This window comes from Octopus bimaculoides, chromosome 8 (genome assembly GCF_001194135.2).
Source record: "Octopus bimaculoides isolate UCB-OBI-ISO-001 chromosome 8, ASM119413v2, whole genome shotgun sequence".
NCBI lineage: Eukaryota > Metazoa > Mollusca > Cephalopoda > Octopoda > Octopodidae > Octopus > Octopus bimaculoides.
In genome coordinates, this window is record NC_068988.1 from 29,132,286 (window position 1) to 29,146,700 (window position 14,415).

The window sequence follows — 14,415 nt, forward strand, 5'->3', positions numbered from 1 at the left end:
AATTAGCAGTTCCCTACACGTGCTTCTATTTCAATAATTTATACTGCATACAAAATACTATATACGGTACGTTATTAAACACACACACACATCTACACGTACATATACACACCTGGCGACTTGGTTTCTTATTAACCACACAGGGTCGAAACACAGAGGAGACAGCACAAGGACAGATAAAACATTAAAGTGGGGAAAAAAATAAAATCGAATGAAAAGAACGGTAATGATAAATGGAAAGGTGGATTGACATCTACTCGAACCCTGAACTCCAGATAACGTCATTGAACGTTTTTAGAAAAAAAGTTTTTAACACGTGTTATTTTATTTTTGTCTCTTTCTCCTCGCTGTGTGTTGCTTGTGTTACATACTCAGTGGACAAATGAAGTGCGGTCTGGGGCCATACGGAATTTTATTTCCATCCAAACAATACATATTTACAGTTCCGTTACCAGTTATTAATCATCGCAGCAGTTGCAAGGTAAAATATAAAATTCTTTGTTTCTCTGTAATAATTATTGTGGCATTTACCGTTAAATTAGCAGTTCCATACATGAGTTTCTATTTCGTTCATTTGCTTATATTTCATTAATTTACACTGCATACAAAAATACAGACATACTATATACATACAACTGCTCACAAAAATCAAGATTAATGTATATTTTTTTAAGTTCATAATTTTTTGTTTACAATATTGAAAAATATGCCATCAAAGGAAAGACGTAATCTCTCCAGAAACACGTATAAAGCGAGGATGATTGCAGAAAATCGAAGGCGAGAGTTTCGACAGAGAAGGGAGATGAGGCTTTCTCAAGAATAGCCGAGGTATGCTGCAACATGTCAAATGGAGTCTCTAGAGAGAAGGGAGATAAGACATTCCCATTATATATATATATATATATATATATATATGTACGATGGGCTTCTTAGAGTTTCCGTCTACCATATCTATTCACAAGGCTTTATTCGGCTCGAGGCTATTGTAGAAGACACTAGCCCAAGGTGCCACGCAGTGAGACTGAACCCGGGGACCATGTGGTTGGTAAGCAAGATACTCACCACACAACCAGTCCTGCGCCTATATAATTGCAAACATTACAAAAATGGTACGAACAGATGGTGGAGGAACGGAAATATTTCACCTGAAAGCTATAGAAGACAAGCTCTTCATAAGGACAAAATGCTGAATATACACATTTATGGGAAAGAAATTCACATGAAGTGTAGTTTAAAAAATATCTCACGATGGAAGGCTTTTTTATGGAACCCTTAACACACGAAGCACCCTAACGCGAACTTTTGGATAAATGTTTTCCACCTTTTTCAGTTAAAGTAATGTAGAGAGTGGTTAGAGTAAACGGTCAAGATTCAGCACCGTGTCGTTTCATGCACACAGACATTCGGATATCTTTGTATGTTTCAGCATTCAAGCCACTACTGTTCAAGCTGGAAGCGTTACAGGACATTCCGCTTGAGATGGGACACGGATATGCCGTCTATGTCTGTATGTGTGAGTGGCATCTTCGTGATGGTGTCGGAAACATCAGAAATCGAAGCCATTTGCATAATATTGGTAGAGCAGCAGCATGAGATAACAAGGATAATGATTAACTGGGACAAATCAATGGACTGGCAATTCGACATTTAAAGGGCAACACCATATTCCATACTGGACAATGCCTTTTGCCGTCGAACTGATGGTCTGATAAAGATACTCGTGGTCTCATTCGATCCCATACCAGATTAATAATAACTGGGAAGAGGTTGTGGTCAGTGTTACTAGTCTCACTGATAAATGGGTAAGGGATGATTTTTTCGAAAAGTCGGTCAGATGTGGGTAAGTCCTATATCATATATGTCTGTTTTACCGTTTGACCATCTTATCTTCTAGCAAACGCCTGAGTGGTTTGGAGCTCATGGTCGTTCGTTTCTCCTAAAAAGGAATGGTTTCTCTGGTTACATGGTCCATCTGCTGCTAATGCCTAATAAAAAAAAATAGTAATCCTTCTGGATATGCTGTATTTTTGCATGTGATTATATCTGCAGAAATTTATGGATAACAATAACAGAACAGTAATGATTGTTGCTACAGAACAGTTTGAGACATTCCTCTTTGTGTGTTTTTATTACAGAAGTTTCCACAGCTCCGTGTATCTATTAGACATCCAACATTTTATTTATACGTATGTGTTTATTTATACAAAGAACAGTACTATTTCTGTATGTTGTGTAAGTATCTAATGCCTGTTGTTTTTCTCCAATGCGCCTTTAGTAATAGAGATCGTTTCTATTTTCAGTTCACATATACTAGATATTTTTTTATTTGAACAGCTTATCCAGTTCTTTTATAAATATACTGACAATGTCTGTTGAAAATGATACAGCAATTAGAAGATATATATTACGGGTAGTCTTTGAAAAGAATGCAAAAGCGAGTGTTTGTGTCAATTGGAATGTCCTGAAATAACATTGCATTAGAATGTTTTTCAAAGTCATGCTGTATGTTCGTACCGTGTCTTTTCTAAACATATAACTTCATAGCTTTTACTTCATAAAACCCCAGTTCTGTCATATTTTAACTAAGAATGGGCAATTAAAAACTACACACGCCACACACATCCATAATCACCGCATACATAGCAGTTATCTTTTATGCTTTACTTCTTGAGTCTCATCGGGTATTGAATAGCCTTTGCTTTTGTTTTTCATTTAGTTCTTACATTTGAATTTTTTTTTTTTTGGTATTGTTTATAACCCGAGTCTCTATTTTATAGTTATTGGGGGTCCATAAAGATGGAAAATGTCTTTTAATAATATTTTGTTCAGGAATAAATCAGCGAAATGGCAGAATCCTCAGCATGCCTGAGGTGGGGGGAGGAATACTTAGCACTTCTTTCATCACTACTTTCTGAGTTCAAATCTCTCCGAAGTCGACTTTGTCTTTCATTCCTTTCGAGGTCAATAAAATAAGTACCAGTTGAATATTGGAGTCGATGTTATCAACTTTCTTACTTTCCTGAAATTGCAGTCCTTGTTCCAAAATTTGAAATTAATATTTCGTTCAGGATTAAGGCGGCGAGCTGGCAGAATCTTTACTGCATAACAGCATTTCTTCCGACTTTGCGTTCGGAGTTCAAATACTGCCGAAGTCGACTTTGCCTTTTATCGATGTAATCTATTTACCCTCTATGCCGACATTGCTGGCCTTGTGCCAAAATCGGAAAGCAATATTTTGTTTAGAATTTTTCTATAGCTGTATTAGCTTGACTTTGCTCTTTCCTTTACAGCTATCGTCTATCGTCGTCCTGGAGCGACTGTTTTATAATATATTACGAGTAATACGTAATATATTGAAATGGTCATTTTGCTTGGCTTCTTAACTAATCTTGATAAACCAATAATCTCCTTTCTGAGAATGTTATTGCTGTTGGCACTCCGTCGCTTACGACGTCGAGGGTTCCAGTTGATCCAATCAACGGAACAGCCTGGTCATAAAATTAACGTGCAAGTGGTTGAGCACACCACTGACATATGTACCCTTAACGTAGTTCTCTGGGATATTCAGCGTGACACAGAGTGTGACAAGGCTGACCCTTTGAATTACAGGCACAACAGAAACAGGAAGAAAGAGCGAGAGAAAATTGTGGTGAAAGAGTACAGCAGGGTTCGCCACCATCCCCTGCCGGAGGTTCGTAGAGCTTTAGGTGTTTTCGTTCAATAAACGCTCACAACGCCCGGTCTAGGAATCGAAACCGCGATCCTATGACCGCGAGTCCGCTGCCCTAACCACTGGGCCATTGCGCCTCCACTCTGAGAATATTAATAGTGTAACATCACACTGAAGCAATTAGGGAATTACCAGCTATTATTTTAGTTTTAATTTAACGCGTCTATAAATTCATTCTTCGCTTTTTATTTCATTAGTGTGTTGTACTATTTTGCTCATTATATTCTAAATATTTTGAACGTCTATTTTTAGCTTAATTCACTCGTTTCCATTTCATTATCTGATGTGACACTACTATTTCTTATTTCTTTTCTCTCTTCAATGCGACCTCGTCACATTTTTCCAAACTGAATTTCCTCACCTATTTCCCTACTGAATCGGTGCACCGTAAGATAATATCAAGTAGTTTATAATCTACAGCAGACAGCTTGAAATCACCCTAATACGAACGATGTTTAATTTACACACTATAACGTTTGTCTCTACTCCTAATATGCTTTGGTATGTTAGCTAAGTGTGTCAGCATCAGATAAAAATGATCGATTTGTTGGTCAGTAATTGATTCTACATACATATAAGACATTGCAGCATCACTTTTGTTCTTGTGGAAATTCATTTGCTTGTTTCGAGTAATAAGATTGAGATAAGGCTTCGTATACTGGGCATGAGACATTTAGGCTCAGCTGTTTTGGCACCACCTTTTTTGGCGTCGCTGATTCTACGCTGACTTTATTTGACAGCAGACGTTTTAATGTTTCTCTCGTATTAATGCTTCTCTCGTTCTCTCTCTCTCTCTCTCTCTATTTGAATGAGCTTATGTCTCTATGTATATAAGAAAATTATTTCTGTCGCTCATTCATTTAATTGCGATCTCCAGCATGGCCGCAGTCAAATGACTGAAACAAATAAAAGAATAAACCAACCAATTTCATTTTTTTTTTGTGGCTAATCTTTTTGATCCATACGAAGTCTCTATTGATTTTTAATTCTTTAAATATTTCCAGCTACATGTTACTATTCATGATCGACATTTCTGATTTTGAAATATTCGCACTTCGATCTTTCTCGAATTCAATTGTGTTCAAAATTTTCTTGGTATCGTTCTGGATCAATTTTTGTTGATCGATATATAGATATATGGTTGATCGATATATATATATATATATATATATATGTGGTTAGCATGTCCGTGCAACTGGTTTCCGTCATCAGAGATAAGGTATGAATATTCTAGACGGGGAAAATTCATAGTTTAGAAGGAATAAAATAGAATACAGGGTAAAAGTAGTTAGAAAAATATAGGCAGGAGAATAATGTTCACAACTCATACCGATCGACATCCATATCCTCTGGAAAAAGATGAGTTGTGAACATTATTCTCCTGTCTATATTTATCTAACTATTTTTACTCTTTATTCTTCTATTTTATTCCTTGTAAACTGTAAATTTTCCCCATCTAAAATAACCACCTGTGTTACTCGGTGTTATTTTTGGTATTGTTTTGGTGAAATAGCGAGTTGGACGGAGCTGCTCTTCTTTGTGTCTCCTGCCGCGATGTGGGTTCGTCTGGTATCTTGGATAGTAATCCGTCCAGACGTTCCTTGAAAACTTCCACATCAACACCATGTAGATCTCTAAGGCAAGATGTTATTTCTTTCGTCACACACAGACATACACATATATAAGCAAGGGCAGTAACAGAAAAAAATGCAAACGACAAACACAAATATTCGTTTACAAAGAATATATTATAACTCAGAAACAAACAAAAAAAAAGAATTTGTTGTGCAAAGTGACACTAATTGGAAAGATGGTGGTTCTTTCGGATTTATAAAAATATAGAAATGAAAATTTCAAGTTTTTAGAAGTAGGACAAACCACGAACTGGAACTAAATTAAAATGCTTAATTAAATGAAGAGCTGGAGAGAAAGAGCAACTGCTTCTTTTCGATAACTGGATATTGACTTTCATGTTTGTCGTCCTTCTTGGGTGTCAATCGCTGTTTCTATTAAGCTGTAAGGATTTCCAGTCTGCGGCACAGGAGGAACAATTATGGTCTTCAAATTTTCAACAGCAACAATTTCTTCATTAAATAAGAGGCGGAACGATGAATTAAGCGGAAGCCGTATTATATGGATAATATCTAAGAAATCCATCTAGCATAATAATCCAATGAGTTAATAATCTTGGATAGTCTATAACAATCTGAAGAAGCTTTTAGTCTAACCAAGGAATCTAATCATTGGGAATCGGAAGACCATGAGGCTTCAGCAATCTGATACTTCTAAAATGTTAAATTAGATTTTCTATACACACTTGTAAAAAAGCTCATGTCATCAAACACGTTAGACATTGTTGTAGATTTTTTTTTCAGTTTTCTTAATTTATAATCTGTAGATAACATCAAGATAATAGAAGACATCTCTTAGTTTATTATTAGTTATAAGAATCATTAATCTCGGTCTGGAAAGCGACCACATTTGGAAGACCGAAAGGTTATGTAAAGTATTAAAACAACGCATCAGTTTCAAAGATAAAGCAGAGACTTTTCTTCTAAGAAAAAAAAAACAAAAAAAAAAACAAAGGGAGATATGAAAGTAAGGATTAGTTTTAAATTAATCTTCTGAAAACCGAAAAAGAAAAGGAAAAGGAAAAGACGGATGGGAGGAGGGGGAGGAAAAGAAGAAGAAACGCCACAACAGCGACGATAACAAATGTCAGCAGCTCCATGACTCCGTCGTAGTAATGCTAGTAGGAAAATAAACGAGACGACAATTCAGAAAATGATTATATTTATGGTGGTCGTAGTGGTTACTGATAACCATGGTGATATTGTTTGATGATGTTGATTGATAATGAATAACTAAAATGAAAAGATGAAAGAAAACGAAACAAAACATTATGACAAGTCTGAAGGAAAGAAGGAAGAGAATGGTGAGCTACAAAAGAAAATTTGAAGAAACTACTCCAACAATATATAATTATATCCTCAACCAAACACACATACACACACACATTATATATATATATATATATATATATATATATATTCATACACGCACAAACATACACAAACGAAAGGCAAGAAGAATAATAACCGATTCGAACATAAACACAGAATACGAACTACAATAATTAGGAACAAATTAGAGTATAATCAAGTTCATTTGTGTTCAGAATATTTTTTATTTTTATTCATAACTGGGTTTGTGATTACAAAAAAATGATTACTAAAGTATAAGAATAAAGCGTAAAATAGGAAATGGCTGTTGTTGTTACTGTTGTAGAATTGAATAAAGAAATTTTCTAATCTTAAATCCAAAATGTCGGCCATTAGAATATGCAAACGACGAATACATTGCCGATGCTCTCCAGCATTTATTGCTTATTTCGTGATACACGAAAAGGGAAAAAGAGGTAAAATTGTTATTCAGACTGGTATTTAGTCAGAGGAGTGGGTCGGGCACAATGAGGACTATTTAATGTATCTTTGACTTTGAGAAAGAAAATATTTTTCTGGCGTCGATTATAATCGACTTGTCTCCTTCCGGAGATATTTCGGGCCCTTTTACCTCTAGTATTACTGTCATGATGAAAGGTGGTGAATTGGTGGAGTAGTTACTACTCTTTATATTCGGAGTTCAAAATCTGCCGAGGTCACACTTGCCGTTCATTTTTTTTCAGGTTCGATAAAATGAAGAATCGGTCAAGTACTAGAGGCCCTGTAATCGACTTCCCTTCATAAAATTATTCGCCATGCAAAATTATCGGGAATTATTATTACTGGCGGGACCTGTAGAAATTCCACGGTATAATTCAGCACATTTAAAAACACTGTTAGTAGATGAAACACAAGCAAGGAGTTTCAAAGAATTCTTTTCATATCCTTCCATTTAATCAACGCTTTTAGATATAATTGAAATGAATTTTGATGGCATTGCTTATTTACTTCTTTGTAATACGTTTGACCGATTTAATGTGCCTTATAATTTAAGGAAATAAAAGGTGAATTAAAAATATAAAACTTATATATATTGATTAAATGTTTATCATTTACAATCTTTATTACATAATTGACAAAGTAAATAAATGAATGCAAACTATATTTCATATAATTAAATGTACACAGAAAAAAAGTATCAACTTAGTCACTGAATTAGATACAAACATTTTACATTACAAACGAAATTACTACAAACTGTACGTGACATACATATATATGTAAACAGAAATACAAAACCTGAACTAATTTAAAGCTGTATGAAATAAGCAATGTATGTGGTCGCAGACTGTAATTACTGACTGTATAAACTGAATGCAATATGAATGACATACATTTACATGTGATTAATAAAATTCTAGACTTACTCTCTCAACACTTCTTTATACACAATGTTTTTGTAAGAGTTTTACCTTCCTATTTGCCTTGTCTGTTGGTCTCAACTACACTTACTACCACAGTAAAATAATTTCCACATATGCCACAGATAATTTCTTGACCCTAGAAAATGCCTTTGCGTTAACTCAAGGGATTTTAAAATTAAAAATATGAAGACAAACTATACTTTTCGTTGTCCAGCCACCAAGTCCCAGTTATTCACAACATGAGATTATTTTCATTTGTTTTTCATTTTACTTCAGTCCAGCGATCTATCTATTTGTATATCTATTAATATATTTCTCTGTTTGCATAACTTTTGATACATCGGTAGGTTCACCTGGCTGTCAGTGTGTCTGTTTGCCTGTCTGTCCGTTATCTGTCTGCTGTCTGAGTAACTATCGTATCTATTTTTCCTCCTGCCGATGTCTGATATCTGTTTACTTTCATAATACCGATAAGCATTTAAACCTAGTGACAGCATTAAAAAAATTAAGAATAGTGGTGCTCCAGCATGGCTACAAGTTTTGGTCTGAAACATGTTTAAGTTAAAAATGTAACTTAGACAGCCTTTTGCTAACTGAGATTAATTTAACTATCTATCGATAAATCTTTTAAAGCTTAAAGTTATACATCTTCAAGGCATTGTTTCACTATGTTCGACCGTGCTTGCGATTTTAACACAAATGCAGAATAATATAGACCTCCTCCTCCCCTTCACACTCTCTAATAACGTAGACCTCTCTCTCATAATATAGAGCTTCTCTCTTATTCTCTTTCTTTCTATTTTTCACGGATTCGACTATTGTCGTTTCGTTTCTTTGCTTGTCTCTTTTTCTCGCCTTCCCTGCCTCCTCTCTCTCTCTCTCTCTCTCTCTCTCTCTCTCTCTCTGTATATATATATATATATATATATATATATATATATTCCTACAGTCGATGACGTAAGCGTAATACACGGATGAAGCATGCAGGAACAATCAGAGTAACAATTATCATAAATTGAATAGTTTAATGAAGGCGCCTGCTGCACCTCCGCGTTCCATAGTTGTCGTTAGCATTTCCATTTACTCAAATAGAATTCTTTGCGTGCTAAATTGGTTTCGTTTTGTTATGGGATTCGATTAATATTTTTCTGATGTAAGTTTAGACTTTTATCACATTTTCGTGGGAAACGTGTTATATCTGAAGTTTTTCGGATGTGCTATGTGTCATGTGCGTTAATGTTGGGTAGATTCTGTCGGTGATGCGTTGACTGTGTTCTGCTATTGGGTGGTAATGCTGTAGAGATTAAGTTGTGTGTATTGTCGATGTTTTAGTAGCGGTAGTCAATTATTATCGTTGCACAGTATCCAATATTGTGATGTTCTAGATTTAAAATATTGAATTTGCCGGGGATTTGTGCCATCTGTCAAGTCACAACAAAGATCTCAAACAGACAGTACTTCATGCAGTTCCAAGTAAAACCTATTTTTGCCATACGCCAAGATTGTAGGGTATTTCTAAAGTGTCCAGTTGTTTCTTCAGGTTGGGCGGCATCGAAACCGATCCTCCGGTGACAACAGGAAGAACATGTTTGATTCACGCAGCTGCCACATCTTGACAATTTCAATTGTCAAGCTTCCATATATATGTCTGCCTTTCTCTCCCTCTCTTTCTCTCCCTCTCTTTCTCTCTCCCTCTCTTTCTCTCTCTCTTTCTCTCTTTCTTTCTCTCTTAGGGCTTCGAGCTGGCAGAATCTTTAGTGCGCCGGACGAAATGCTTAGCGTTATTTCGTTCGTCCTTAGGTTCTGAGTTCAAATTCTGCTGAGGTCGACTTTGCATTTCATCCTTTCGGACTCGATAAATTAGTTTGTGGTAGTTTTACCGATCAGCTATTATTAACATCACAAAGAACGGCAACTCATTGTTACTGCTAGCCAAGTCTGCAGATGTTGACAACCGGTTAAATAGTCGAGAGCTTGTATCCTGTGGCTGGTGATTCGGCGTAACTCTGACAAATATTCTTAATAACACAGAGCTCAGAAAAGAACTCGTGGCAAATAAGAAGCACCGCTCACTGGTAAAGGGCGGGGGGAACTGTAAAACTTGGAAATATTTTTCATTAGTTTTCAGCTCTTGCGATAAACTACTGAGTAAATTTCCTAAATGATTAAGCGTGTGGAAACTGAGAGGTGTTATTAAATCATTGATATTTACAGAAGAGGGAACGACCGTACTATAACAATAAACTCTTGCTATATCGATCAAGTATTTCGCAGTACTACAACGACTCAGTACTTGAGTATAATTCATCACTGATGACGATACAGTTCTATATTTAAGAGATGAGGAATTATGTACATTATTTGCATTATTTACATTTGACGGATATTTGTCCTCATCTTGTTTGTTGCTTACACAACGCTTCAGCTGATATACCCTCCAGCCTTCATCAGGTGTCTTTGGGGAAATTTCGAATCTGGTTTCTCATTCCTAAGGTATTTTTTCGATGTTGTTGTTCTTTTATATTATGGGTTCAAAACCCAATATTGCCAATTTTGTCGTTTATCTTTTCAGGGACCTCAACATACATAAAATAATCGTGCAGATTTAATTCATTCACGCAACATTAAAAAGGGGGATTGTCGCTTTTAAGAGAAATATTTGTTGTTTTCTTGTTTTGTTTTATTTGGAATGCTAATAGATAAAAAAAATGTGTCAATGAGTATATGTAACAATGTGTGTGTGTGTCAGTATGTGGGAATCAGTATGTATGTGTACGTGTGCCAGAATATGTCTGTACGTCAATGTGTGGTGGTGGTTAAAAATTAACTCAAAATTGGAGACCCAATTGTCATAGAATAGATTGGGGGTATGTAGACTCAAGAGAAAAAGAAATTGAGATTAAAACCGACGTATTTGGAAGCGATTGACATGAGTTTCACTTAACACTTTACTATCTTATGACTCTTTTCTACTTTCTCCCTAACTTTAATTCCTAGTCTAATTCCCACTTCCCCAACATCCTTCTGATGGGCTTTATTGCCAAGCGGACTACTTTAATACATCTTTTTTTTTGCATATCTATATATTCTTTATATCTTTGTTTTGATTGGGTGTATATCTTATCAGAATATGTTCGGTTTTCTTTTGATTTCATGTTTTATGATTTTAGTTATCTAGGTTCTGTTATCAGTACATCCTTATTACTTTATGACTGTAGGTGTATAATCTCTCTCTGTCAATAAATTTGCACTCAGAGAAAGTAAGGAACTCAATCCGATAGTTTCCATAGCAACAGTACATCTTAGAATAAGTCTTATTTGTGAAGTCATAACGAAGCTATCTCATCACTTCTGACATTTTCCTAAAGTCTACTCGCTTGATGTGATTTATGACGAATGCAATTAACTATCCACGTTTGATTTTTTCCAGGTCCTGCCTATACTTCTGAGGAAAATATGTCGCAAAATCTCTAGACACCATCAGCAGATGATCACAAAGGATATACAAATCAAGCTTGATATTTTTCTTTTTACATTCGTACTTTTTAAGGAAGCTCTCAAAATATTGGAATTTGTAGAACATTGTTTTTACAAACGTTTTATGCCACCGCCTAGTAGTCTTAATTTTCATGCTTCCTGTTCTCTTAAATGCATCGAAGATCTCATCTCTTTTGCCTTCATAGAACAGGTTGATCTTCGATTCAAATGTTAAAAAACAGATGCCATATAACACAATTTGATCAGTCAAACATTATTGAAATGCATCATGTTCACGTCACCTTGCTCAGTACAAATAAGAAACAATCTATTCTTTGGAGATTCCTGTCTCTTTCAAAAGCGCTTCGACATGACAGCCATTAAATTGCAAAATAATCTACTTGAAAACAACCGAATTTTTATCTCTCTATTTATTAATAAGTTTTCATTACATCTTGCAACAATTCTTCAAGTTCACTTCTCAGGTCGCTGCAGCATGTGTTCAGTTTCTGGGCAGTTCGCGCCAGTTCTGGGATATTTCTTTGATGCTAACGTCGGTTTCCTTATGCTACTCCATACTGGTTGCAACGTTGTGTGCAACCACAGCAAGATATTTCCACTCAAATTTTCCCTCACCGCGAATCCGTCAAGTTTTGGAGCAAATAAACTCCCATCTAAGGTTAGCAAAAGAGACAACGCTAGAAAATCTGTTCCGAGGTTTTGATCCAGGAAACGGCATTGTTGTTGTTGGCACTCCGTCGCTTACGACGTCGAGGGTTCCAGTTGATCCGATCAATGGAACAGCCTGCTCGTGAATTTAACGTGCAAGTGGTTGAGCACTCTACAGATACGTATACCCTTAACGTAGTTCTCAGGGATATTCAGCGTGACACAGTGTGACAAGGCTGACCCTTTGAATTACAGGCACAGCAGAAACTGGAAGAAAGAGCGAGAGAAAGTTGTGGTGAAAGAGTACAGCAGGGTTCGCCACCATCCCCTGCCGGAGCCTCGTGGAGCTTTTAGGTGTTTTCGCTCAATAAACGCTCACAACGCCTGGTCTGGGAATTGAAACCGCGATCCTATGACCGCGAGTCCGCTGCCCTAACCACTGGGCCATTGCGCCTCCACTGGAAACGGCATTATACAATGATTAAAGCATCAATCTTTACGTTAGTGATTTCACCCAATTTCAGAGCGAAATGTTACTTCCAACAGTTTCACTTCAGATCATCAGCAATAGACCAAAATTTCATTGTGTCTTCGGACGAAGGAATTTTCGCTATCTTATCCTTTACTTCCATTCTGTAGGAGATGAGGAATGATTTTCAAATATGATTTCTCTTATCTTGTACTTTTACGTATTTCAGTCATTGGAGTGTGGCCATGCAGGAGCACCACCTTGAAAGGCTTAGTCGAATAAATTAATCCCGGTAATTATTTTTTTCTTTAAGTTGGGTAATCATTTTATCGATCTGTCTTGCCAAATTGCTGGGCTACGGGGGCGTAAATTAACCAACACTGGCTGTTAAGTGGTGGACAAACACGGTAATGATGTGTTTACGTCCCCGAACTTAGCGGTTCGATAAAAGAGACCACCAGAATAAGTACCAGCCTTTACAAAAGAAGCACTAGAATTGATTCATTCGACCAAAGAAAATTCTTCAAAGCAGTGCTCCAGCATGACCGCAGTCTGTTGACTGAAACAAATTAACAATAAAGGATTTGCAGGATTTACTCGTGTACGAGTCACACACATATAAGTCTCACTTGTGTATAAGCTGCACTCGTGTATACGTCGTACCCCCTAATTTAGTGTTAAATAGTTTTGCCCCGAGAAGTTGCACCCCAGTTTTTTTTTCTGTTAAGATCAATTGTAGAATAGTAAACAGCAAATTAAATCGAGTGGTCATGGCTGGAATGTTTTTGATAATAGATCTACTCATTCATGGCTGACCTAACAACAACATTAGTAACAGCAAAAAGAACGGATTCTAGAAAAGAGAAGCGGTATTTCAGAAGATCTAATTTTAGACCGATGTAGACTCTTAGCACACTTCGGAATGATTGATGGAAAGTTATATGCCCTCAACAAGCATTTTAGAAAATTAGGTATTAGGCGACGAGTTACTGAAAATGTCATACCATTAACAATGAGAGAGAGAAAGAGAGAGGCCAAACATGAAACGTTGGTAAGGCAACACTTGTGTATATAAAGGATAAAATGGGAGAGAGAAAGATAGAAGAAGGAAACATTTACAGAAAGTAAAGAAAGATTTGATTGACTGATTGATTCATATATAAGATAGCTAGACAGGTAGATTGGTAGGCATGTTGGTAGGTAGGTCGGTAGAGTTCACAACGGACAAGAGATGTATTTTCAAAGATATCGTGACAAAAGAAATCCAATTTATTTATCGATGAAAGTGAATTTGATCTCGCTCGCTAAATACTTTGAACACAACCAAATAGAAACCGACTTACAATAACAACATACGAGAAGAATGAAATTGATCGTATCCTGAAAGGGATTATTCTATATATGTGTGTGTGTGTGTGGAGGGCTCTCTCTCTCTCTCTCTCTCTCTCTCGCTCTCTCGCTCTCTCGCTCTCGCTCTCTCTCTCTGTATGTATATGAATATTATACATATGTATATAATATTCCTCACACACATGCTTATATACATTCTGTATGTACGTATGAATGAATGTATTGAAGTAGTCGACTATTTTGTAATAATTTTAGCTTGTGATTTTCCTAAGAGTGTCATGAAGGTATGTTAAAATGCAGATTTGTGTGTGTGTGTGTGTGTGTGTGTGTGTGTGTGTGTGTGTGTATATGTGT

At 36.2% G+C, this 14,415-nt stretch overlaps 1 long non-coding RNA gene across 1 annotated transcript; it reads left to right on the forward strand.

The window, feature by feature from the left end:
- The first annotated feature begins 225 nt into the window (after positions 1-225).
- LOC128248510 (uncharacterized) lies at positions 226-12,484 on the forward strand. Its single transcript, XR_008264680.1, has 2 exons — positions 226-481; positions 11,527-12,484. It is a non-coding gene; the product is annotated as an uncharacterized LOC128248510 (long non-coding RNA).
- Positions 12,485-14,415: the final 1,931 nt, after the last annotated feature.